The sequence below is a fragment of the Paramisgurnus dabryanus genome, chromosome 15 (assembly GCF_030506205.2).
Source record: "Paramisgurnus dabryanus chromosome 15, PD_genome_1.1, whole genome shotgun sequence".
In the NCBI taxonomy this organism is placed as follows: Eukaryota; Metazoa; Chordata; class Actinopteri; order Cypriniformes; family Cobitidae; genus Paramisgurnus; species Paramisgurnus dabryanus.
In genome coordinates, this window is record NC_133351.1 from 5,735,092 (window position 1) to 5,761,534 (window position 26,443).

At 36.4% G+C, this 26,443-nt stretch overlaps 1 protein-coding gene across 1 annotated transcript in view; it reads right to left on the bottom strand.

Moving 5' to 3' along the window:
* The window catches only part of adarb1b (adenosine deaminase RNA specific B1b), a 171,415-nt gene that overhangs the window by 46,486 nt on the left and 98,486 nt on the right, over nt 1-26,443 (bottom strand). Inside the window, exon 3 of the mRNA XM_065252256.2 lies at nt 13,058-13,113. The gene's annotated coding sequence lies outside the window, so the exon portion shown is untranslated. The remainder of the gene's footprint in view (nt 1-13,057; nt 13,114-26,443) is intronic.

A 26,443-nucleotide genomic window follows, 5' to 3' on the forward strand; every position in this document is an offset into this window, starting at 1 on the left:
TGGAAATATCTTCTTTTGTGTTTAACAGAATAAAGAAACTCATTCAGGTTAAGGATGAGTAAATGACAGAATAATTTTTTTGGGGGGTGAACTATCCCCTGTAAGTGCTCTCAGTGTTTACAATGTTGGTTTTAAGTGCTTGGTTCTACAGAACTGAGGTGATACATCACAGCTGCTTTGTCATTGCCATGACAACCGGCTCGCATCACTTTCAGTCGACATCACTGTGTGGTCAACATGTAGTGTACATAAACAAAAGCTATAAATATGTGCAATAAACACTAGTTTAGCGGGGCATTTCTCAATAAATGCAGATTATGAATGCAATTTAACTTTGATTTTCAAACCTAAAATTAAATTTTTTAGTTTACAAACACATCTACTCATTTGAAATAGTAAAAAACTGCCCTGTCTTCTTATTTATATTTATTTATTTGGCAGACGTTTTTATCTGAAGGAATGTGAATCAAGGTATACATTTTATCAGTTTTACCATACAACTCAACATGATACTTTTAATACATTAACAAAACTAAATAAACATGCACCGCTTCAACTCGTGATGTGAAACAGGCCTTCGACTGGCAACTGGTCAATAAGTCCAAACAAAAAACATACTTGAGTATAAGCAAAAGACAAAGAGAAAGAGAGAAAAGGAGAGAGAGAGTGGACATAGATGAATGGAGTGTGTTAACGGAGAGAGATATGAAATGTGCAAAAGTTCAGCACAGAGACCAAACCATCATGGCAGCTCCTGTGTGGCCTAACACAGATGGATAGATCCACCACCAGAGAAGAAATGAGAGAATGGAGAAGCATTCACATCCATTAAAACCCCAGATCTATATTTCAGGAAAAAATACTATTACCATTTTTTTCCTCTCTCTGCCTTGCTTTTGTTTTCTTTGAAAGGTGGAACAGTATTTACTTTACAATAATGGGAACAGGGATGTAAAAATGCCCACAAATAGGAAAATTAGATGCTATAAATAAACAATCCCAATGCAAAATGTATTTATTTTTCTTTAGATTTTCAGATAATATGTTCTTATGGAAACAAAATTGTGGAAACCGTGGTTTATAAATTCAAGAGGAGCATGGTCATATAATCCAAGCAATTAGCACAAAGAGGTCTCTCTATATATATATCCATCCCTCATCTCTGTCCTGTGACTGTATATCTATCCCAGCAAATATGTCAAAGATCAAAAACCTAAAATGCGCTTCATTTACACAGTCTTCTGCGATAGAGAGACGTGCACGCACTGCTTTATTAATAATCGATTATTTGCTTATATGCATCAATGCAATAATCGTTCACATTAGCATCGCGATGCATCCCAAGCACAATCCTTAATGTGCTACACGTGCGGTGGAGGCCGAACGACCGAGCACCTAATGCATAGGGTCGCGATGGATGGGGCAGATTGTCGCTCTGCCTGATTAGAACTGATGGGCCGGGAATGCTGGGAAGATGAGCGCAGCCACCTCAGAGCGATCAACCCCTGCACCATCCGGCTGGCACCATGGCAACCACGCAGTGCTGACAACATCGAGCTCTATTATTGAATTTCAGCACTTTAATAACCAATAATTAAATGCGTATTAGTCTGCCAACACTCATTTTTTCCCTTGCTGAAAATGACAGTGTTTTTACTGTGGACACTTTAGGAGTTCCTACAAAATGGCCAGCAACACAACACTTTGAATTAAATGATTCCTAATATCTGGTGCTTGATAAATGTGAACAGCACCCACAAACCCTTTACGCTAGACGACCACAGAGACCACGGACAGACATTTACAACGTTAGACATCCAAGCATTTAGATCTTTGTGAATGTGTTTCAGCTTGAGGTTAGATGTTCCTGTGGTTTTAGTAATGTAAAAGGCAAAGAGCTCAGATGCAAAGGCTGATAAATGAGATATTGACTGAAGCTCTTGGCATGTGGTATACATTCATCAAATACTTTTACTTCAAATCCATTTATTAAAGAGCACCATTATTGCCGCCACATCCAAAAGCCAGAGGGCGCTCTCGTGCAGAAACTCCAATTGTGCCACAGAAGTGGCAGCATTACGGACCAGGAGAAGTCTAGAAGGATATTTATATTGCCGTTCTTCAGATTGTTTCAGGTATTTTCATGATAATAAAGAATATTTTGAATGTAACGAGTGTTGCTTTTTTAAATGCACGTTATAAACGACTCCGACTCATAATAATTTTAGATTGATAAGGACTTCCTACTGCCCAAAACGCCATAGTACATGCACAAACTGCGCATGAAACACAGAATCGCAGCCTTGCGATGCAGAATCGATTTTAGACAGGTCTTTTTAATGGGACACGTGATTTATCGTTACAGTCCTACCACATACCTTCTATGTAGATATCAGACAACAATGTAACATATTATTTCAATGCATTCTTTGCCAACATCACTAAATGGCTAGTCAGTAACAAGCCCCAATCTAAAACTGAAAGCTGACCTCCTGTGTGGTGCTGTAAGGATTGACATGGCATCCTTAAGCATGACAAATTGCTTCTGAACCTCAGTTATGAACACAGATTAGACCGTGGAGCTTACAGACTGCTGTGAACCAAGAGTTTGGTGTGTGTTTTTAATCCTCAGCTTTCTCAAGCTACACCGGACTGGCAGGACAGTTTGCTGGTCTCAGCACGATGTATCATCTTCTCTCGCTCTCTCTTCCTATTCTCTTCGCATCAGCGATCTCAGTGCTCATAACAGATGAGTATCACTGTAGCCCTAATTCAAGGCCAGGTCAGTTACTTCAATATCCATGGGGAAGGTGGTGTGTGTATGTATGTGTGGCTGACTGGATTAGCCACTGAATTTTACACCCAGTGCATGGCTGGGTTATTAACAGGTTTGAAGGCAGTGTTGATGGATGGACAGGAGGGACATGAACCATCGGAGGGAGGAAAAGGAGGTGGGATGAAAGGAGATGGGATGAAAAAAAAAATCACAATTCAAGCAAACAACCAATAACCAAAGGACAAAACAAATGAAAAAAAAAAAAAATAAAGAATAAAAAAGTATTGGTAAAGCAAAAAAAAGACAAAAGAAAAATAATAAATGAAAAATATGAAAAATAAAGAAAATAATAATAAAGGAAAGATAAAAAAATAATAAATAAATGAGCAAAGGATCAAGAAAAAAAGGTAGCGAGACAGAAAAGAAAGCAGGAATAAGAAGAAAGAAAGAAAGAGAGAAAGAAATGGAGAAGGAAAAAAGAAAGAAAGAAAGAAAAAGAAAGAAAGGAGGGGAGTAGGAAAGAACGAAAAAGAGCAATGAAGTAGGAAAGAGAGAAAGAAAGAAAGAAAGAAAGAAAGAAAGAAAGAGGGTAGGAGAGAAAGAAAGATAGAAAAGAAAGAGACAAAGAAAATAAGGGTGTAGGAAAGAAAGAAAGAAAGAAAGAAAGAGGGAAGGAGAGAAAGAAAGAAAGAAAGAAAGAAAGAAAGAAAGAAAGACAAAAACCAATGAAGTAGTAAAAGAAAGAAAGAAAGAAAGAAAGAAAGAAAGAAAGAAAGAAAGAAAGAAAGAAATGGATTAGGAAAGACAAAAAGAAAGAAAGAAATAAAGAAGCAAAAGAAAGAAAGTAGGAAAGAAAGAAAGAAAGAAAGAAAGAAAGAAAGAAAGAAATGAAGTAGTGAAAGAAAGAAAAAAAAAGGAAGGGAGTAGGAAAGAAGGAAAAAGAGCAATGAAGTAGGAAACAAAGAAAGAAAGAAAGAAAGAAATGGATTAGGAAAAACAAAAAGAAAGAAAGAAATAAAGAAGCAAAAGAAAGAAAGTAGGAAAGAAAGAAAGAAAAGAAGGGCGTATAAAAGAAAGAGGGAAGGAGAGAAAAAAGAAAGAAAGAAATGGAGTAGGAAAGAAAGAAAGAAACCAATGAAGTAGTAAAAGAAAGAAAGAAAGAAAGAAAGAAAGAGGGTAGGAGAGAAAGAAAGATAGAAAAGAAAGAGACAAAGAAAATAAGGGTGTAGGAAAGAAGGAAAGAAAGAGGGAAGGAGAGAAAGAAAGAAAGAAAGAAAGAAGGAAAGAAAGAAAGAAAGAAAAACCAATGAAGTAGTAAAAGAAAGAAAGAAAGAAAGAAAGAAAGAAAGAAAAAAGAAAGAAAGAAAGAAAAAGAAAGGAGGGGAGTAGGAAAGAAGGAAAAAGAGCAATGAAGTAGGAAACAAAGAAAGAAAGAAAGAAAGAAAGAAAGAAAGAAAGAAAGAAAGAAAGAAAGAAAGAAATGGATTAGGAAAGACAAAAAGAAAGAAAGAAATAAAGAAGCAAAAGAAAGAAAGTAGGAAAGAAAGAAAGAAAGAAAGAAAGAAAGAAAGAAAGAAAGAAAGAAAGAAAGAAAGAAAGAAAGAAAGAAAGAAAGAAAGGAAATGAAGTAGTGAAAGAAAGAAAAAAGAAAGGAGGGGAGTAGGAAAGAAGGAAATAGAGCAATGAAGTAGGAAACAAAGAAAGAAAGAAAGAAAGACAGAAAGAAAGAAAGACAGAAAGAAAGAAAGAAAGAAAGACAGAAAGAAAGAAAGACAGAAAGAAAGAAAGAAAGAAAGAAAGAAAGAAATGGAAAAAGAGAGCAAGAAATAAATGAAAGCAGGAAAGCAAGAAAAAAGAATATGAAGCAAGAAAGAAAAAGTAATAGAACAAGAGAGCAAGACAGAAGAAAGAAAAGAAAGAAAGAAAGGAGGCAGAAAAGAAAGAACAGATAGCAAGAAAGAAATGTAAGCAGGAAAGCAAGCATAAAAGAAAGAAAGATAGACAGCAAGAAGGAAAGATAAGGTTATGTGCATTTGTTTAGTAACTATAAAAACAACATTATCAGTAGCAGTTAATGAGGCTGAGGTGAGCACACACTAACTCCTGTTTAACAGTAATCACAGATCATACAGACAACATAACTCAACCTCTGTCACTGTTTAACTTCTGTCACTCAAAGAGTCACTTTCACTAAGAAGTGAGCTGGTTATGTTGAACACAAATAAACTAAACAATTGCAGTAGAAAGATTGTCTCATCCGCTTCAGATTTCCCCTGGCAAAATGTGTCAAATATATCTAAACAAGTCTACAGGAGTCCTTAAAACTAAAGATGACTCCTTGCTAATATCATTACTAGTTTATATACACACCAACCTAAACATGCACATAAGATCTGCTGGTGACACTAAAGCATTAGTTAATAAAACAACACTGCTCAGCCAAAAACACACTTAGTGACCTTCTACAAATTATCTGACAAACGTTGGCAAATTGTATATAGAGATTATAAAGAGAGATTTGTATTTTATCAAAGTTAAACTGCTGTGTTCAGTACAGTAAAGCATAAACTGGTGATCTTCCCCAGATACACCATCATGAGATATTGCCGTTTCCATCAGAGAAGCCTCATTTCCTACAGTCTGCTGGCTGGGCAGAAAACTCCTCCATCAGAGACCCATTAGAGACTTTAAATGACACCACTGCATAAGACACATTATTCAAACTGGATATATATTCTCTGCTTGGGCTACTAAAACTAATTTCCACACAGACAATGTCAGGTTTGTGACTGGCAGTACTCCAGGGGTTGCTACTAGATGGGTTGAGCGTGAAATAAATATTCAGTGCGCTCACATATAAGACAAAAAAACTGCTTAAAACTATTCAAGAATTGCATAAAGGCTGATAGAGAGAAATTGTTCTTTATTAGATCATGTGGGCATTATTAATTATGTATACCTTTAAAGAAATACTAACCAGCAACTCCAATACGAGTCTATGCCATCTCCATGATTTAAACAACGCATCCTGTGATTTTTCAAAGCTAATACTGTGAGACCCGTTGGTGACACAAAGCCCCTGAATGTCTAAAGATACCTGACAGCCAGCTAAATGTCAGGATTCAGCCGCGCTGACACAAAGCGGTCCAATCAGGTCTGTGAGTGAGGGAATTACAGCACAAAGTGACTTCTTATGAGAATCACATTAGTTTTTCTGCTTCTCTTTGGTACCCAGGAGCAGATGATAGGAGGAGACAAACTCACAAGTTTGACAAAGCGGCCTTAAGATGGCAGGCGGCATTAGGCGCTCTGAATGCACACTTCAGTAGAGGAGGATTTGCCCGGATGGCGGGTACAGACGAGCAGCTCCGGATGTAAATGCAAATGGTTAATACTGTTAAATGCATTGCTCAACAGATACCACCACAACTCCCGTCTGGGTTTAACCGCACATAAGCGTGACAACTAAACAGGTGGGGAAATAACTTGACCAACTGATGGAGGAACAAATGCATGATTCTCACAAAATCCAGATTTAGGTGGTGTCAAGCATCAGATTTTTTAAAAAAACCCTTGAAGGCTTATTTTTTTGCACATTTAAGATTAAAGGTTATTTTACATAATTTTACATAATTATTTACATTTTTTAGATTATCATTATCAAAAATGATCATTACCGCAACATGATATTACATTAAATATATGCATTTACAAACTCATGTTTCAGTAATGAGAACTAAAAAGTTGTCTTGGTACTACGACAAATAAAATTGTAACTTTTTTTCTGGAGAGAAAAAATAAGAACTGCTTACCTGGTAGCCATTTTGGTAACAAATTTTCTAAATATTAGTTCCTTGAGGGCTTAAACAATGATTTACAATTGTTGCGGATGAGAAAATTGGTCTTTTTTATACATTTATATTCCTTATTATTGTCTCTACATTTACTAATGATCATCAGATACCACATGTTTCTTTACTGTAAATGTTTATAGCATAACATGCACTGAAGCTTTTATATTTTTGATTTTTTAATTATAAATATTTCCATGTCAAAGAACTCAAATCCAGTTATGGACACATTGCAGTAATGAAAATGTTCCACTTAAATGTGGAAAAAAAAATTGTTTGTATGATGTCATTTGAAATCATGTGCAAAATAGTACATGAAGAGATGTTTGTAACTGTATGATTCTTATTTTGATACTCTTACTTACTTTTTTATCAAAATGTTTCATGACACCTCATAAGTCTAATTTCGCGAGAATCACCCAGATGGGTTCTTTGTGCAAACATAGTAAGCTGCAAGGTAAGGTTCAGCCCACCAATGAGAGTATAATAGAATAAATATATAAATATATTGCATATATTATATACAAAGAGTGTCCATAGTCCATGAAAAAAAAACTATGTGCAAAAAGCCTTAAAAAAACAACTTTTAATGAATCTCATGACTTCATATTACCCCACATAAAATAAATATTCCTATAGGCTAGTGCACTGGCTGCATGGATTACTGGCATGTAAACATAATGTAAGGCTGAATTTTAAACTTTTCTATTTCTCACATCTGATTTACTGTCTGTTAAAGAAACAAAAGATCTCATGTTAACTACAGTAACTTTTGTAAAATCTAACTCCATAATACACATTACACTTAACACTTTGGCAAAAATGTAATTGAGCCTATTTAAAATAAATTTGGATTTATCTTTGTTACAAAGTTATAGTTAGACAGATTTTCTCTTCTTGTTTTTAGATTTAGTTAACTTAATGACAGAGACTTCAACAGGTAAGCCTACAAGACTAAATGCAATAAAACGTTTAAGATAATCAATTGTTTACTATGATACTCACTAAGACAGCTATTTTGAGACATGTTAATGTGTGTTTGTCCGTAAACCTTAAAGTCGCGAAAATGAACTCATGTGCACATGCGCTATTGTTGGGAAGGAAGTGCAGTGCAGCGCACACGATGCGTTTTCAAGTTCAAGGCAGCAGTCCAGTCCAACACAGTTAATCTCATCAACACAGTAAAAAGATCAATTTAAGAATAAAAACATGGCGTTTTGTCGTAAAGAGAAACAGAAAGTCTTATCTATAAGCATAGACATTATTCAGTCCACAGAAAGATAAATACTATGCACCCTCTTTCAGCCTACGATAAAATTATAACATAAAATTTGCAACATACGTTAATATTTTCTTAATATTGGTTTTTAACAATGTGCTGTGCTACAGTCAAAATAAACACATCAATTAACAGGAAATTAATTTTTTAAGGGACTAAAAGTAGCGCATTAAATTTGGACAGCCCGGACACCCCTCTAGCTCCGCCACCTTATTGGAGTATTTCACTGTATTGCATAGATGGGCTGAACGTCGCAGAGGAAAAAGAGCTGAAATCTGTACTGATGCCGTCTTCATATGACTTCATAAAGGGAACTGAAGCGACAACGAATCCCTGTACAGTTTATTAGGGGGGCTGAGAAGAACTAACAACGCCCCTGATTTGCATATTTAGGGTGCATATGGTTGCCAACATAGTAATGGAAAAAATTGTTTTTTCTTAATATGCAAAATAAGTTGTAAATATTAAACTTTCAACTGAACTGTCAAATATACTTTTCCAAGTAGGATAAAGTTATTACACTTATTCAATAAAATGACAGTTTGACTGGGAATAAAAAAATAAAGTGGATCTCAAACTTTGATTTAATTAAGTTTAAAAAAAAAGATTCACTTATTTGCTTGTATTTTTCCACTCTCTATATAAAATCTGTAAACTGAGCAAATGCAGAATTATATTTTTTAATAACAGCACCATATTTAACAAGATTTCACACCAACCAAAGAGAATATGAACATTCTCAGATTTCTGATATAATTAAATAAGCACTTTTAAAATTAAATTAAAAACAAAGTTTTGCAATCATTACCAATTTAAGGGGTATAAGCAATCTTATCTATTCCCTTAAGTTCTACCAGATTTAGCCTTTGTATTAGATTAAAAATGATTCACTTCAAAATGTACTCCCTAGAAACTTCAAGCTTGCCCAAAAAATAAAAAACAAGACGAAAGCACCACCTAATGTCATTTCATGGTTAAATCTGTGCCTTTAAAGTAGTGTGGACTTTTTCTACATCTTATTCTGCTTACAAAATCAAATAAAACACACCAAAGATGCCAACAGACTCACTTCACAAAACATCACATCATCAGCTAACCTGAACCACAGGTGCATCTATAACACCTGAAACACTGAATAATAATGATCACTCAGAAAAACAAATTATGCCATATATACAATTATTTTCAACTGTATTTCTATGTACTATTAATTACAATCTTTATAAACTCTTGCAGTTGTATTTCTGAGCTTTAAAAATTCAAACAGATCTACAGTCTTTGTACTTACGCTGCTTTCAAGCATTTCCTAGATATGCACACATGCATCAAAAAACAAGAAGCGATCTTACACCTTTTGAAACTTAAGTGCTCTGACCTTTCCGCTCTGAGCGTCTCTTGCGTCGCCGTTTGAATCTGGTCCTGATGAGACAGTAATAGGCCTCCATACAGTGCGTGGCATCCAGAACCAGGGCCATGACCCACAAAGCCGAGTTAGAGAAAAACTACCTGCCTTATCTGCCCTGTTCTCCGTTTATAAGCCTCACGGTGAAGGTGTGAGCTTCAGACCCTTCCCTCTCTAAGCTCTACCACACAAACACACACGCCAATACACGCGTGGTCTCCTGCCCCTCCTCTCCCTTTACTACTTATGTGAGAGAGAGAGAAAAAGAGAGAGAGAGAGAATGAGGGATCATGGGAAAGCTGTGCAAACAGCTTGCAAGGTTAGACGAAGTAGAGAGAGAAAGAGACCACTGGAGATTTTATGCTGGATTTTTGTTTTCTAATTTGTCTTTTCTAGGATGTGTGCTGTTTATGCCCTGCTAGTTTTACCTGAGGTAACAACAGTCCACTGTCATCAGCACATGCATGGATGACATCACACAGGCCTGAGCCAATCAAGGCCCAGCTACATAGTAGATAAAAAGAGCATGAATTTACTCCCTTGATGCCCCAGGCAAGACTCTCAATGAAACAGCTTTGAACTCCACTAAAGCATTGTTTAAAAAAAGAAATATTTCTTCTTTAAAAAAATGATATATGATAGCAAGCTGGAAGAATAATTATAAACGTTTAATCTAGAAAACATATTCTTAAAGGAATAGTTATTTATTTATTTTTATAATTTTCCCCCAAAATGAAAATTGGCCAATATTTTACTCATCCTCAAGCAATAATAGGAGTATATGACTTTCTTCTTTCAGCCAAAACAGTTATATTTAATAATATCCTGATTCTTTCTAGCTTTGGATAGTGCCTCATGTTTAAAGCTACAAAAAAGCGTCATTTTGGGGTGAACATTTTGGGGCATACTATTCTTTTAAGGTTTTAGAAATGCTAAACTTCAAGATGTGAAACAACAGCCAAACCTTAGGTAGTAAGCAATACTTACACTGTAAAAAAACACATATGCTGGGTCACTACGGCAATCCCCTTAAATCTTGTGTTTGTTAAAAGGTATAGCAGCTCTACAGTGACAACCAAAATTGCACATTTTAGACAATTTTTCTGATGTGTACAGTAAGGTTTAATTTCCTAACATTTGTTCACGCATTAGGTATGCATTAACAAAAACAATTGTAAAGCATTTATTAATCTAGGTTAATTTATAAATATGCTACTGTTCAGTTTATTTATGTTCGTTTATAAAAGCAATCCATGTGAAACTTAAACATGTTAATGTACATGTAATTTACATTATACTTAAGAAATAGGGGTGTTACGAGACACTTACTCCTTGAGATGAGACGAGACATGAGATTGGGTTCACAAGAACAAGATTTTTACACTTTTTAAGAAATCCTAAAAATTCATAAAATATATGAATGGGAAACTGAAATTTATTTAACTAATCTAAGACTATCTCTAACAATTATTTTGGTAATTAACACTAAAGTAATTTTTTGGAAATACAAATAGGCGCAAGTGAGCAATAACTTTTAAAATTACATATAATAATGATGAATCAATAATAATTGGTTCAAATAAAGTATCAAAACCGAGTAAACACGTTGTTTTATAAAACAAAACATTAATATGTACGTAGTAATAAAAATGTAATAAAAACCAGCGTTATTTATAATATCAAATGCCTGCAGAGGGCGCTAGCAGCTCGCAGATGTTATCTTTACTTTCATTTTAGATTGAGAAAATGCAAACAACATTTAAATCCATGTAATATTCGTCCAACTCAATAGAAATGATACAGCCACCGAATGAGGCTTTAATCTGCAGAGACACTTAACATCTGATACTGATCAACAGACAAACACAATGTGTCTCAGACTTTATATGACAATCATTTTGCAAAATCTTGTCACACCCTTAACAAGAAATAATATATGATGTAATTGTTTTATTTATTGTTATATTATAATATGAGATAAAATGAAAGAGAACACATAATGCAATTATATATGCACCAAATGCACATATATTAAATATAAGTGTCTATAAAAATATTAAGTATTAATAATCATAAAGCAGTGTGATGAGTGTCTGTTTTATATCAGCTACCTCGTATAAAAAAAACTAAAGGAAAAACTCTTCCGCCATCATGTGGCCAAAGCAAAGCACTGCACTATTCTTAAATGAAAATTCTGTCATCATTTACGCACTCTCATGTTGTTACAAACCTGCATACATTTCTTTGTTCTGATGAGCACAAAGGACGATTTGTTGAGAAATGTTGAGACAGAAAATATGTTTGTGAAAAATCCCACATAAAGGATAATAATCTCTTATACATCATTCAGAAATAAATAACTATTTATCAAAGTTTATCATTTGCATGTGTTTCTAAAACTTGCAAATGTTAACATTCAAGCCATTTTAAACTATTTTAGCGCAAGATGATGTTAAAGTGAGCTGTTTACTGTGCACAAAGACACAGAAATATAATCAACTACAAACACTTAAGTGCATGCATGGAGACATGCATTGCATTTCAAAAAGCACACACACACAAAATCTCAATACGCTTGACCGGACACATATGTGCAAAAATATCTGGAAAATCACAGTCTTGGCAAGGTTTCTCATAAAAACAGTCACTTATGTCTTAAAGTGAACGCAAACCGATCAAAAGAAATCAGATGTGCATATGGATCCGTGCTTATTCAGTCTTAAAGTGACAGTACCCTCAAAAAATCTGCTTATGTTTATGTCATTATACAACAAATGGTAAATCACTTCTGTTGTTTTAAAAAGATGAATTATATTTAATTTATAGAATGAATAAGACCGTGTTATTATTCATTTGATTCTTGTTCCTAAATACTGTTGTAATACTTTATTTTTAACCTTGGTCTTTTCTACTTTTGCTTATAATTTCTTGATTTCATTTTCTTTATTTTCCTTTTTTGCGGATGCAAAAATTATTGGATCAACGACTCAAAAACCATAATGTAATCCATTTAATCACTACTATATTGTAAAATGATGTGAATTTGAGAGTAGGCATTGAGGTCCACCCTATTTCATCGATGTCCACTTAGTTTAAAATTCCTGGCCTCGCCACTTGTACAGTGTATACAATTAACCAACACTTATAAATACACTTCTTACACTACTAAACTCATTAAGTACCACATAACATACAGCTATACAACATTATTATGACCAATATCAATAAACTGCTGATGGCCCTCAAGTCTCACAGGCCAATAAAGATGTGTGGGTTTCACGGCTGTTAAGCGCCCTCTAATGGAATCAAGTGGAACTACAGCATTACATCAAAGACGTTCACAATATGAAAATAGTAATGCATTACTATTGCAGTTTATTTATTTACATCAGTGGCTTCCACTCATCTAAATCAAAATGTATACATTCAAGATAATCATGTTCTGAATGCCCAAATAATGAATAAAAAGAGAAAATATCTGATTCATTCCTGTAAACAGCATTTCACACATTTCAGACAAACAAAAACATTTGCACACTATCCACAGTACATGACTGTACACTATTGAAATGGCAGGAGAAGCTGGGATGTATGCAATCTGGTTACAAACCTGGCGAAAAACAGGACTATTGCCAACCAAATGAGTTAAGTTTACTGACCAAGTGATTTATAAACCGAGACCTGTGTGGTAATGAAGTGAATGAAGAGAGTAACGGATATATATTTATAAAAAATCAGAAGATACATACCTCAGTTTCCACTTGCTGTCAGCACACCAGCTGTACCACCAGTTGTTCTCCTAAACCTGCACAGAAAATATGACAGCAAATGTTAGTCATCATCGACCTAAACCAACATGTCTTCATATCATCCATCACCTCACATGAGATCTGCATATTTTAAAGCAGTTTCAGATTCCACATCAAGTTAACAGACCACATGGATCTTTATCGATCCAAGTTCCTGAATCTCTTTATATGAAGGTTAGCACCGTTAAACTATGATCTCACCACTGTGCTAAACAAATCAGTCGTATCTATGAGAACAACGCGACCTCGGCTGCAATTGTCCCTTGTAAAAGTACACTGAAATAAAAAAGGGAAATAGGAAAGATAAGTTCCTCAGTCCAAAGCCACAGACGGACGATCCCAGCCAAGCAAAGAGAGACGGAACAATAACAGCATGGAGGAAAGATAAAACACAGATGGGATCATCTGAATTTTTACAAATGTCACACACTGTTCGAAAAAAAAATCTTTCCTAGGTGTCACTTGCTATGTTGCCATTACCCTTTAAATTGCGCAAATTGAAATAGCGATTTGAAAACGCACCCAAAGGAAACCCGGCAAATTTGCATAAAAGTTTTTACTCTCAAGTAAGGTGGTTTACCAGGCAATTCCGAAAAGGAATATAATGCAAAACTATTTTTTTTTTCAATTTACAGGTCACATGACATGCGTAAAAGCCACATGATTATTCAATAAATTAAGTATGGTTTTTTTTGCAACATTTACAGATACAAAAAGTATAGTTCATATCATATTTAAAAATCTGATGGATCACATATGAAAATTCAAATTAAGATCCTATAAGAAGAAAGGGGAAAAGATTACAAAATAAGATTACAAGCATATTAAACATATGTCACAAATTGTGATCGTTTTAATAGCTTTCTTGTTAACAGACACTGAAACTATATCAAAGTACAAATTCGTATTTTTCGCAATATCCACCTTTTTCTCAAAAAAGCATATAAGGAAGTAAGTGATGTGACGGATTTCCTTCTTTGTGCGAGACGTCCGTTTCAATAGCCAGCCGGTAGAAACCAGTGTAGTGGGAGCACGCATAAAACATGATTTAAAAACAGTTAATATTTACTACACCAAATTCAGAAGTGGCTTGATATATGAAGATATATTCAATCATTTTGTGTTGTTGATCGAAGGTGACGGGTCTTCAATGCGCAATTATAAAAGCACAGAGACATACCAGTATCTTTACAATGGGAAAGTCAGTCGAGCGCTTGTACATGGAATTTACCAAGACTTTGTGTTTTTAACCATTTCAGGGGCTGGTTTAAATGTCACAGCTGTCCCTCTGGTTTAAACGGCAATTTTTAATGGACTTCTTTGAGTTTTTATGGTGACACGTCGAGCTTCAGGCGGTCCGACATTCGGCAGCATCTTTATCATTCAACACATTGTAAGTTATTTGAACAATAATAAACATATTCAACTACTACATGTAATAATTATTGTTTTTGTTTTATGAAAATATTATTACATCACTTCTTACGCACTAGGTAAGGGATAATGTAGAGGGAGCCGGTAGTTATCGGAAAATAAGCCCCGACAGTGTGATCAGGACGTGAAGCGGAGGGTCTTGTATCACACTGAAGGGGCTTATTTCCCGATAACTACCGGCTGCCTCTACATTATCCCGCTTATTACACGGCTACTTGCCACATAAGAAAAAAACTGGACATGAATATGAATTTGAAACATTTTATTGGCATATTTGTTTTAAATTAACATTTTTATCCTTCCGCGAAACTTTGCACAGAAGCATAAAATAATACCTTATCACAATACCTTATTAAGATCCTCTGCTTCATACCTGTCTGTCTCCATTTTTTTCTCTTTTAGCCAGTCTTTGAGAAGTTTTAATGCCCATTCTGTATTTTTTTGTGCGTTGGCTTCGTAGCTGTCATGCTCTATTTTGTCAAGTTCAGTCTCAGTAAGCTCTCTGTGTCTTGTCGTTGTTCGTTCTTCTATCCACTGTTTAAATGTTTTGTTTCCGTACATGTTAAAATTAATGTCAAACTTTTTCCATTCTTAATTGTGGTTGTCCAGTGTTTGTCACAAGATGGCGCCAAACAGTAATCTTTGTTGGCGCGGAGGGATTTTAAACATACAAGTAGTACTACCGGCTATGCGTTATTACTTTGGAGCGGTTATTATTTGAAAAGAACGAACCTGCAAATGTCTCAACTGACCAATCAGAATCAAGCATTCCAGAGAGCCGTGTAATAAGTGGAGACATGAGCTTAGGAAATTATTTGCTTATTTTTAAATTATTTGCTTTTTCATTTAAAACATAACAAAAGTACGCTCAAACACATTACGAACTATTATAAACATTAACTAAGCAGATTATGTCATATATATTCTGTACTGTAATGGCATTTTTATAATAATATATAGCAGAATAAATAAATCTGCATATTTTTATCAGCATAATATAAGTTGTTTTTAAACAATTATTGTATTTATTGTTTACTGGCAGTTTCTATGAAATGTTTTACTGGATGGATTTGTAAATCCAGATCATGAGTGCATGCGCGCCACATACACATTACGTTCTTGTGCTTGTATTATGGTTAAAACAAATATTTTGTAGAGGTTTACTGCGTTTGTATTAGCTATTATGGCAACTCCTAACTGCACAAATTATGTCGGTCTTCCTGGATTTCATAATAAAACATAAAAAGCCAGTCAAAACGGCACACTTATGTCCTTTGCAATAGACTACCTTTAGCTTTATAAACAAGTCATAAACAAGAGCGCTCAAAGATGGCAGCGCCCACATTTATGTGGATAGTGGACTTTAGTGGGTAAGCTGACCAATCGGAGGGCACTTTACAGATCGATGAGCTTTGTAACAAATCAGAGCGTTTGAGGAAGGAAGAGAAATCTGGAGCAAAAAAAATTGATGGTATGTGGAAAATATTTTTTTTACCACGCGAACACATTGTATTAAATCAAATACACAAATAACGTTTTTTTATAATCAAAATAAGTGCACTTTAAAAGACCTTTTAAAAGAGTACTGCCCCCAGTGACAGCTTGGGACCATTTTTCTTACAGTTAAAACTAGACAGGCATTCACAGCCCAATTTATTTACTAGTATGTGTACATCTTCAAATGCTTGAGGAAGAGCTAAAACAGGCCTTCTTTCAGGTCATGGACTTATTGCTTGCATGGCCAGAAACAGCTGAAGCCAAAACAGCAGCAGGAAGCTTTATAGAGGAAAAATAACAGCAGTCCAATAAAATCAGCGGAAAACCGTACAGCTCTGTTTCTTTAACCCTGACAGCCACCACGTGTCCACTGAGAATACACTGAGAGTAAATGCCCACACAGGACAGCATCTTGCCATTGCATGCACGCAAGTGTGTTTTGTTTGGACGGATCAGATTGAGAAGAAGCAGGGAGTCGAAACTTTCAATTACGGGCCTGAGTTTACAGACTACAGTAAATGACTAAAACACACGCTAAAACTTTCTCTACTTTCTCAATAAAGACTGAAAGGTTTTGTGGATGTTAAAGGTTCTTCATAGAGTCTGACAAAGACTTTTATTTTTTAAGACTCTAGACTGCAAAACATAATTGCACATCTGGGTGATTTTCATGAAATCTAGATTTAGAAGGTGTCGAGCATCAGATTTTTTTTATTTTATTTTTGCACATATAAGATTAAGGTCTGAACTTATTATGAACATTATTTTTAGAGGATTTAAAATATATTTCCTATAGAATCATTTACATTATTTAGATTATCATTATAAAAAATTATCATTATCGCAACATGATATTACATTAAATATATGCATTTACAAACTAATGTTTCGGTAATGAGAACTAAAAAGTTGTCTAGGTACTATGACAAACAAAATTTCAACTTTTATCTGGAGAGAAAAAATAAGAACTGCTTACCTGGTAGCCATCTTGAGTGTTACAGTCAATTATGTCCCTTACAACAATTTTTGTTTTTAATGTTAGTTCCTTGAGGTCTTAAACAATGATTGAAAATTGTTGCGGAGGATGAGAAAATTGATCTTGGACACATTTATATTCCTTATTATTGTCTCTACATTTACCAATGATCACCAAATACCACATGTTTCTTTACTGTAAATGTTTATAGCATAACATGCACTGAAGCTTTAGATTTTTTAGATTTTTTTATTATAAATATTTCCATGTCAAAGAACCCTAATCCAGTCATGGACACGTTGCGGTAATGAAAATTTTCCCCTTAAATGTGGAAAAAAATAACAAAATTGGTTTGTATGATGTTGCAAAATAGTATATGAAGAGATGAATTTATTAATTTTTTTATTAAAATGTTTCATGACACTTCATAAGTCTAATTTCGCAAGAATCGCCCATCTGCTTTGGATGTAAGCTCAATTTAATGTATAAATCTAATATATAAAACAAAACTATTTATTTCAAAATCATAAAACAACCAACAAGAGAGAGTGAGCTACAAGTACACTTTTTGGAACACAGGGGGCACTGTTGCCTCACTCCTGCTGGTTTCTTTTCACATCCCAAATAATTTTTATCTTACAGCAAAAGATCAAAACAAGCCCACACATGGCAACACTCCAGAACTCTAGCATGCATAAATAAATACTCTGACAGAAGACAAATAAGAAGTAAGAGATATGTTTGAGAAGCATTCCAGCTTACCGCCTGGCAACAATGCCTAAATCCCAATTCTTTGCAGACACAACAATAGGATAACATGCACTCCTCAGGGTCAGATTTTATTGCTCTACGGCAAATAGTTTTTGAAGGTTGAACGACAGCATCAACAAAATAGCCAGAAGGCAGCACAAAATTATGCAAACCGAGATAAAACGTTTCCTGCGAAGAGCAAATAAGAGAAATATTAGTGATGCAAACAAACAGGAACATTACTGACTGCAATGTGCATCAGGACCACTCCGTAACCACAGACCACAGTATTCGGCGGGAGATATTTAACCAGCGCAGACAGTCAGGCAACAGGCTCCACGGCCAAACTAAACGGGATGCAGGAGTTACAAACGCTTGGCAAAAGGCCGCTTTGGATGAAAGTGTTTGGTAAGTAAATAAATGAAAATATTAAAAAAGGTACAGTATTAGATCTGCTCGTGCATTTGATGTTATATTTTTGGCTCATGCAATTTCAATGACCATTCTCATTTTCTCACTTTCAAGTATTGCACATGCACCGTGCTTTCATAACCTGCAATTATTCGCAACGCCTCTACAGTGTGTGATTGCTTTTAAAAGATCAAAGCAGATCAGAAGAGACCCACTTTAATGTCGCTAACGAAAATCCACAAAAAGAGCTCTGCATTGAGGAATTAAAAAAAAAAGGTGACATAAATCACAATTCCAGACCTGAAATAAAAATATAAAAGGAGACTGTTATTAGCAGGTGACCCAAGTGAGATCCCTGATGTGTTTAAACGGCACCTTAACTGATCCTGTACACTCTCAGAAAAAAGGTACAGAAGTTGGGACGGGGACGGTACCTTTAAAAAACTGTACCTTTAAAAAAGGTCCTAATGTGTACCAACTTTTAGGAACAAAATTTTACTTTTTAAAAAAGGTACTGCCCCAATTGCAACTTTTTCACCTTCTTGTACCTTAATGGACTGTAGCTTAAATGGGACAGCGCTGTGTTAGCAATGCAAAGGTCCGGGAACACACTTACTGATAAACAAATGTACACTGTCAGTAAAAATGGGCAGAATATGTACCCCAGCTGTCACTGCGGCTATACCCTTTCAAAAAGTACAGCTTTGAACCTAAGGATTTCATTTTAGTGCATATTGGGTACATATTTTGATCATTTTGTTCTAACAATGTAGGTCGTTACGGTACAGTAATCTACCCAAAATTGTATTCTGTTTTGTATTCCTGTAAAGGTACAAAACGGAAACACAGGGCACAAACCCAATGACAGAAAAGTTTCAAACCTGTATAGCTTGAATGCTTTGAAATTAGCTTTGGATAATAAAGCATCTGCCAAAATGTAAAGTATGGTTGAAGCCTGCAGGTGCAATACTAACTTCGTCCTAATGGGGGTGCTAGTGCTCTGACTCACAGAAACGCAGTCAAGTCAATTCAAATTTATTTATATAGTACTTTTTAACAAAGTTGCATTGTTTTAAGGCAGCTTTACATAAATAAATGATAGAAAACAAAATGACAGACCAAAATATATGGTATTATGGCAAATCTTATTGTCCTCATAAATTGATTATAATAAGTGCTGGGAAAAGATTAATCGCGATTAATCGCATACAAAATAAAAAGTGATTTTTGCATAATATATAAGTGTGCGCTGTGTGTAATTATTATGTATATATATAAATACACACACATTCATGTATGTATTTAAGAAACATTTGCATGTGTATATATATTTATTTATATTTTTATATATTCTATATTAAATGGATATGTAAATAAAAATGTTCTGAAATTAGGGATGCACCGATACCGATACTGGTATCGGGTATCGGCCTCGATACCACATTTTCTAAAGTACTCATACTCGTTAAAAGTCCCCGGATACCAGGGATCGATACCACGGTCTGAGAAATGTCTATGTTTGAGTGGCGTGTAAGGGGTTAATGCCTCTTGTGTTGTCCAAAGAGGCAGAGTTTACAACAAACTGGAAAACTAGTCCCTTGTTTTTTTGTTAAATTATATGACTAAAGCTGTTACCTGTAAATTTAAATCATGTTTTTATTAAGTACTCGGTATCGGCAAGTACTGAAATGCAAGTACTCATACTCGTACTCGTATTCCAAAAAAGTGGTATCGGTGCATCCCTATCTGAAATGTATATATGTATGTGTGTGTGTGTGTGTGTGTGTGTGTGTGTGTTTAAATTTATACATAATAATTACACACAGTGCAGACTCATATATAAGGCAAAAAATGACTTATTTTGTATGCGATTAATCTTTTCCCAGCACTAATTATAATCTAATAAAAATTGACATTTAATCAATTATTATGATAAATAACAAGCATTGTATTTGACTAGAAAAGCCTTTCCATACATTAAATGAAGAAAAATTATATAAGGGTAGTTTTTGGAACATAAAATTTTCCGCAGAGAAAGCAAACCTGTATAAATGTATTTGAAAACGAAGGTAGATATTTTGAGGAATGTTTGTAACCAAACCGATCATGAGCCCCATTTACATCCATAGTCGGAAAAATGAATATTATGTTAGTGAATGTGGCTCATTAACGGTTTGGATAAACTATGCCTTTAAGACTGTCACTGAACCATAAAAGCTATATTAGCAGAATTTACAAAAACCCCAAGCTACATAAACCCTAAGCTAGACAGGAAAAGGAGATTTTTACTGCATGTATGAAAGACTGCATGCAGAAAGCTGCCGAGATGATGGTACAGTACAGTGCACATGGAATGCATAGACTGAACGGAGGCATTGTCCCTGTCAGTCATCACCAGACTTAAGAAAACTTCCTCCGGCGACAGAACCTCTAAGTTAAGGAAAGACGAGAGAGAGAGAGAGAGAGAGAGAGAGAGAGAGAGAGAGAGAGAGAAGAGAGAGAGAGAGAGAGAGAGAGAGAGGAGAGAGAGAGAGAGAGAGAGAGAGAGAGAGAGAGAGAGAGAGAGAGAGAGAGAGAGAGAGAGAGAGAGAGAGAGAGAGAGAGAGAGAGAGAGAGAGAGGAGAGAGAGAGAGAGAGAGAGAGAGAGAGAGAGAGGAGAGAGAGAGAGAGAGAGAGAGAAAAAGAGAGAGATCCAGACAGACTATTTTGCCCAAAGGGAATCGGTCTGTTTTCAGTCTGCAGAGCATCGTAAGAAGAACCGTGTGCCTATCTCCGCTGCCAGGCTGTTTCCACCCCCCTTCCTCTCCGAGCAAGCCCGCTGGCAGAGCGAGCAGGAAATATAGAGCCATTACAAGGCGAAAAAGACATGAGGGGAAAATTACTGCTGCTGCCCCGAGTGTGAACTTCCGACAGCCGAGTCGGATATTACATTTATTTAAAGATTCCTGGCTAATATCCTCCGTAGCCCTTTTTCCACAAGGCACCGGGCACCGTTGCCCTCACCGTCGCAAGTACAGGCACAGAACAATCTGACAAACATATCAGAAACGTGTAAACAACCGCACAAAGTGTACCTTGGTAAATGAACTCCTCTGCGATATCCACAATATCTGCTCCTGTGGTGAAAGCATAGGTATCGGGGGACGTGCGATAGCCTGGTATTGCTTTGTAAGTGCAGAAGAAAACGGATTCCTTTAACAGACGTATGACCTTCTCTTATTCTCTAGTTACACCGCAAGAGAGGGGAAGCTTCGGCCCATTAGCAAGAGTCATTAACGCGGGTCTAAGTGAAAACACTACGACACAATAGAAGCTGTCGTAGATTCGCTGACTCCAAAGGAGGATTGCATTGAGTCAGGAGCTGTTAAAGAAGAAAACAAAGCTTCTCTCCGTAATTGCACTTTTTTTTCCCCTGCATGCAAATTTTGGTCAAGGCACTACACTACTGCTGGTTTGAATTTGCAGTGCACAAACTAGGTACAGGAATACGGTCTCTTAAGAAAACAACCGCTTGTTCCTACTGGGGAGCCTAAACAATCAATCACATCAGTTGTCACGGGACTACTAAAGCATCATCTCATTCCTAAGGCCTAAAAATCTAGATCTGTTTTTGCACCCTCACTCTTTACTTGACAGATTGGGGTGGTTTGTTGATGCTGCGTTTCAATATTCCCTGAGGCCTGCTATTTGGGTCAAATCTCTAGAGATTTAAGACTGGATGGTGTGCAGAAAGCAGCTGGACGGGACAGCAGGTGAAATCTGCACTTCTGAGGCCAGGGGCGTTTATGAACTCTGCCACCTCGACACTGATTCAGACCTTCAGGGGGCATGAAAGCTCAGTAGATGACTCTTAAAGGTAAATGGGTTATTTGTCAAGATGCTGTAAGTATGACGCTGACATTAGCTTATTTGTCTTTTTTGTACACTACGTTACTGCTGCATTTATTATAATGGTCTGTTTACAATCTTAAAGATTTCACTAATTAATTTTAATATTACTTATGATATTATTCTACACGGAAATAAATTTGAACACCTCCATGTACTTCATTCTAAACTTTATTCAAAATTGCCATGCTCTCAGTGTTTCTTGAATTTTCTGTATATTCTTTGTTTCTATTCAATGTAAAGCTGCTTTGTAACAATGAACAATTGTGAAAAGCACAATATATATTTTTTTTATTGGTAAGAGCCATGTCACACTATCAAATCAAACTTTCTGATCCACAGATTTCAGAAGTTGGGCTTATGCTAAAACAAACTTACAGTGATACAGTGCAGCTTGCAACAAATAATGTCTCCCATGATAGGACCTCACTCACTCACTCAATTACTTACTAACTCACTCAATTACTTGCTGGCTCACTCACTCACTAACTCAATTACTCACTAACTCACTCGCTCATTTACTTACTAACTCACTTACTTACTAACTCACTCACTTACTTACTAACTCACTCACTTACTTACTAACTCGCTATATTACTTACTAACTCGCTATATTACTTACTAACTCACTATATTACTTACTAACTCGCTCACTCACTCGTTTGCTCACTTACTAACTTGCTTGCTCGCTTGCTCACTCAATTACTCACTAACTATCTCACTCACTCACTTGCTTACTTACTATCTAACTTTCTAACCCACTTACTTACTAACTAACTCACTTACTAACTAACTCACTTACTAACTAACTCACTAACTAACTCACTAACTAACTCACTTACTAACTATCTCACTTACTAACTAACTCACTTACTAACTAACTCACTTACTTACTAACTAACTAACCCACTAAATCACTCACTCACTCGCTAACCCACTCACTCACTAACCCACTTACTAACTAACTAACTAACTCACCTACTTACTAACTAACTAACCCACTAAATCACTCACTCACTCGCTAACCCACTCACTCGCTAACCCACTCACTCGCTAACCCACTCACTCGCTAACCCACTCACTCGCTAACCCACTTACTTGCTAACTAACTCACTAACTAACCCACTTACTTACTAACTCACTTACTTACTAACCAACTTACTCACTCACTCACTCACTCACTTACTAACTAACTCACTAACTAACTAACTAGCTCACTAACTCACTACCTCACTAACTAACTAACTTATTAACTCACCTACTTACTAACTAACTAACCCACTAAATCACTCACTCACTCGCTAACCCACTCACTCGCTAACCCACTCACTCGCTAACCCACTCACTCGCTAACCCACTCACTCGCTAACCCACTTACTCGCTCGCTCACTTACTAAATCACTCAATTACTCACTCACTTGCTCAATAACTCACTCACTTTTTACTCACTCACTAACTAACCCACTTCCTCCCTCACTCATTTAGCCACCCACTCACTCACTCAATCACTTTCTAACCCACTTACTAACCCACTCACTTGAAATTTGGAAGTAATAAAAACATTCAGTAATTGCAAACCACTCACTCACTCACCTCACTCGAAGTTTGGAAGTAAGAAAAACATTCAGTAATTGTAAACCATTGTGGTATTTTTGTTAATTTCAATATATTGTGCAGCCCTAACACATGCAAGCATGCACACACTCACTCTCTCACATATGCAGTCACACACACACCCTCACAAGAGCACACAAAAAACAAAACACAGCTCCAACAAAGCCTGCTCTGTGAATGTAAGTGAATGAAGCTAAATGTTTTGCTTTTCAGCAGAAACTGAAACCCTTTGATAACTGAGGTCCAGCACAAAACTGTGACAATCCAGACAAGTTACACCTCTGAGGATAAGATCTCTTTCTCAACACCGCTCTTGTTGGGGGCAGAAGAACAACGCTCCTGAGATTTTCCCATGCAGGATCTGCAGAGGTGCTCAAGCTAGTGTTACAAACGTTGCGGTTAAGTAGGACAGGAGTGTGTGAAAGAGAAAGATTGCGAAAATGGGGAAGAGGGATCTCTGTCACCAAGGTCTTAAAGAGAATCTGGGAAAGTAGTAGGACTGAATTGGCTGAAGTATATTACTTTTTTTTGTCTAATTTATATTTCAGAGGACATGAGGAGACCAGAGAGTTATCCTGAAGAAAAATCTTTATCTGCAAAATACCAAAAGTTTCTGTTGGTATTTCAAATCTCATCGTTAGATTATTTAACCTGAATTTCACAGACTGGGGAAAACATTTTCTTAACAGTACTGAATGTTTTGTCTGATGGGTAATCTCACTGATCAAAACAAAAATTGAGGTTTTAATAACACAAAAGTGTCTAAATATACATAGAAAAATGGACCAAGAGTGAACTTAAGACCTAATGATTTGAGGTTACTGCAGGAGGTAAAGAAAAACAGGAACAAGCATTATGTACAGCATTCAGGAAACTGCTGTGATGTAAAGGAAGGCGTTGGTTTTTAAGTTGGCTGCCTGTCTGCCCAGCATCCATCTCTCCAATCAGTGAGTGGCTCCAAAGCAAACAGCCGTTTCCGCTGGACATGGAAGTAATGGGGCTTATTCCCAAACACCGTGAGATCTGCATCCATCTACAATAATGCTTAAACACAAAGTCTATAAAGTATATAACCAAAGTGTGGACCGCAGGGGTCAAGAGTGCCATTTTGGCCAGCTGACTTATCTCCATAGCATAAGCTCCAACATCAACATCAGACTGCACGCTTATCTCTCTATCCCTCACTCTTCCACAACATCTGGACATCCACAACACTTCAAGCGTGAACACGAAGCAACGACTGAAACCCACAAAGGGTTCCTCCAATCTGCTGTTTATCATCAGAGAGAAATTATGTTTGAAGAAAACCTCATTAACCCCGCCTGCAATTCAGTGACACAGGGAGCCCAGAGGATGCTGGAGGTGTTAAATCACTTTAGAAAGGTTCACAATAGTGTAAAAATAAATCAAATCAATCATTAGCATACAGCCACCATCATCATGAACTTCTGAGGTAGAGGATGATCCGCACAAAAGCAAACAGAAAACCTGGATGTTTTTGCACGTTCCCCAGTATTTATTTTCCACCGGGAGGTTTACTTTAGCATATTGCTTTATGTTTATCTTTCCTACCCTTGAGCTGTCATTAAACGCATAAAGTCCCATATTTATGTTTTACATTCTTTCATGACAAGCCTCTCGTGTGCCAAATCGTTTTGAAACATTTACAAGCTCATTGAGACATCAGAAGCCAGAAGAGTGCTCTTGTAATACTGCTTTTCAATGCTTACAAACGCTTTGACAAAAAAACACTGCATGAAGCCAGCGGCTTGAGGTTACATAAGAACTGCATAAGAGTATACGAGTGATAAACCAGGGAACTCTGTGTACCAGGGTATTTTAATACCATCAAGGATATATTCAGGACGTGGAGCAGATGGAAAGAGAGAGTGTGTCTAAAATCACAACTACCAACTTACATTTATATTCATGCATTTGGCAGTTGCTTATATCCGAAGCGATTTTAAGCGATATTAAATATTATTTTGCACTGTTAACGCAAAGCTACAATGAATATTACATTATTAGTGTCCTGAAACAGTTGTGTCACTTACAACATGTCACATGGGCACTAGGGTGGTGATGGTTGTCATAACCACCGCATCACCGCAGCGGTAATAAGTGCGATCCGCGGTTGTGTGCACATCACAAACTATGAAAAATAAAAAGTACAATCTCGCTCAGTGACATGTATTCAAGTTCGTGGAAACACAAATAGCCGCCCATTCATACCGACAGCGGTGTCAGCCATGCAAGGCGCCATCCAGCTAGTCGGGAACATAGACTGTAAAAAAAGATGGAAGACGCCTGTTCGCTAGGGTTGCCGCGGTGACAGAATTTTCCCACCGGTTAATCGGCGCGTCACAAACCTGGGAGGGGCTTATAAATGCGCATGCAGACGTGCACATTTTACTTTCGCTTTTGAATTACGCAACTGTTTGCGTGCAATGCGAGTGCAACAGCTGGTTTACTTAAGTGCTTGAGTCAATGTGCGCAGGTAATTCTCACAGAACCCGCCAGTCCCAAGCAGTGCCACCGGCTACTTCTCCATAAAGCGCTGCATGAATGATGGGTTTATTATTTTTCTTGATGAAAAACACAACAACAAAACAAACATGAATGATCTCGCTTATATTATAACAAAAACGAGTAAGCACGCGGCTTCTGCCCTCGTGTGGTCGGTCAGCTTGCCTCGCACACTGACATAAATAAATGAAACCTGACACCGGCTGCTCTGTGACGTGATGCGCGTTCAG